Genomic DNA, 1,877 nt, shown 5'->3' on the forward strand with positions numbered 1-1,877 from the left:
TGATTACTCTTCTGTATTACCGTAGTATCTTTATTTTTAGTATAAAATTTATTTATTTCTTATTTAGAGTTATCTCAGGTAGAATTGACATGTTTTTACAGTTTTTTTATATAGGCCTACGCATATTTATTATATTATAATCAGTATTAAGATATTTATTAGTCATTCGGTTATTATGGTTATTAGAAGTGAACCCTTTGGTTCATACATCGTGGCCGAACTTGTTAAATATTTCGCCCTCTAGAGAACGGGACTTTCAAAAAGAAAATAGATTGGCGGTCCGGCAACCCGGCCAGGGTTGCCATTTGGCCTTTTTGACGGCCAGATTCCTCAAATCTGGCCGTATAAAATTTTGTCTGGCCGTAGCATTTGAAAAGTCACGGCCAAACTATATTTGGCCGAATTTGGCCGAATTTTTTAAAAGTTTACATTTTTTTTCAATATAGGCCTAATATAACGTAGACTTGTTTTGGATATTTTGGTTTTTTTTTAGCTTAAATTTTATATTTGATTCTAATCTTTTACCTTTGTTTGTACTTGCACTAAATATTTAATCTATTTTCCCCGGTTCAGCCGGTTTGACGTAAGAGAGTTTATTTAAAAGATGACATTCAATAATTTAAATTGTTCGGATGAAATATATTGTTTTTGAAGTTTATTCTCGTTTAAGCTTCATGAAGACATTCATTGCAAGTTTGTACCATATATTGTGTCTTTGTATATAATGTTCCATCTTATTAGTGGAGGTTCTATCTCTTTTGAATTTCTTTTGAATACAAATTAAATACTGTACTTTAATTAATTTATTATTGCCCACATGAGTTGTATAGCCCTAGGTGCCACAGTGTTCTTTATGTAGAGCGCCATATACAAATGCTCGATGTGATCATTCGGGTCCGATTGGCACCTCCAATTTCAAGCAAGTTTTGTAGAGAGACTTCTTCGAAGTTACTGGAGTTAGGTGGCACATGAGAATGAAGAAGATAATTCTGATAGCAACATTGATTTATTGCTTTAAGTACTGCGACAATGACATTCAGAGGCGAATTTAGAAAGTCATAAAAAGTATTTATTCAAGTTTTCATAGGTTTGTTTTAACGCCAGTTTGTGTTACCTAACTACGTAACTTAATTAATTCTAATTAAAGATAGCCACGGATTTGTCAATAACAGGCCCTTAAAATGTTTGCTATAGATCGACTACAATGTACATTAATATTTAATACATTTAAATCAAATTTAGATCAATCTTAATATTGTAATTTTAAATAGCAGAGGTGGATTAAGGGTGGTTAAAAAAAAAAAAGAAAAGAAAGAAAAATTGATCGCCCAAAGGCATCAGGCTATTTTCGGGCGTCTAGAAAAGATAAATTTCCTCTAAGATGGTGTTATCTCGATCGGACCCACTTTCGTTTCATTGTAAATATCATATAGTGTATAATCATATGAATTGGTCGCATGCCAGCAACTAAAGAACATAGGCTATTTATTTTTAACATTGTTCTGTGTATATCATTTGGATTTCTTGAATTTCAAACAAATGACCGCAGATTTTCGTATAATTTTTGTATTTCAAATGAATGTACCCACTGTTGTCTTCTAATCGGATTAAAATCTGGCCGATTTTTGGCCGATATCGAAAAAAAGTTTGGCCGAATTTGGCCGTGAGATGGCGTGTGTTTGGCCGTGAAGCCTGTCGACTATCTGGCAACCCTGAACCCGGCTTGGAGAGTGCTTCGCTTGTCATGAAGTGGCTGAGGCTATCGGCACTGCCGCAGTGCGAAAAAAAGCTGCTGTTTTCTATCGGCACTGCCGCAGTGCCAAAAAGCTGCTGTTTTCTATCGGCACTGCCGCAGTGCCAAAAAAGCTGCTGTTTTC

At 34.8% G+C, this 1,877-nt stretch overlaps 1 protein-coding gene across 1 annotated transcript in view; it reads left to right on the forward strand.

Moving 5' to 3' along the window:
- Positions 1-1,685: 1,685 nt before the first annotated feature.
- The window catches only part of LOC117121666 (dihydroorotate dehydrogenase (quinone), mitochondrial-like), a 10,397-nt gene continuing 10,205 nt past the window's right edge, over positions 1,686-1,877 (forward strand). Inside the window, exon 1 of the mRNA XM_033266920.1 lies at positions 1,686-1,749. The gene's annotated coding sequence lies outside the window, so the exon portion shown is untranslated. The remainder of the gene's footprint in view (positions 1,750-1,877) is intronic.

This window comes from Anneissia japonica, unplaced genomic scaffold, assembly GCF_011630105.1.
Source record: "Anneissia japonica isolate Jap-2015-1 unplaced genomic scaffold, ASM1163010v1 scaffold287709_len1912824_cov184, whole genome shotgun sequence".
Lineage (NCBI taxonomy): Eukaryota > Metazoa > Echinodermata > Crinoidea > Comatulida > Comatulidae > Anneissia > Anneissia japonica.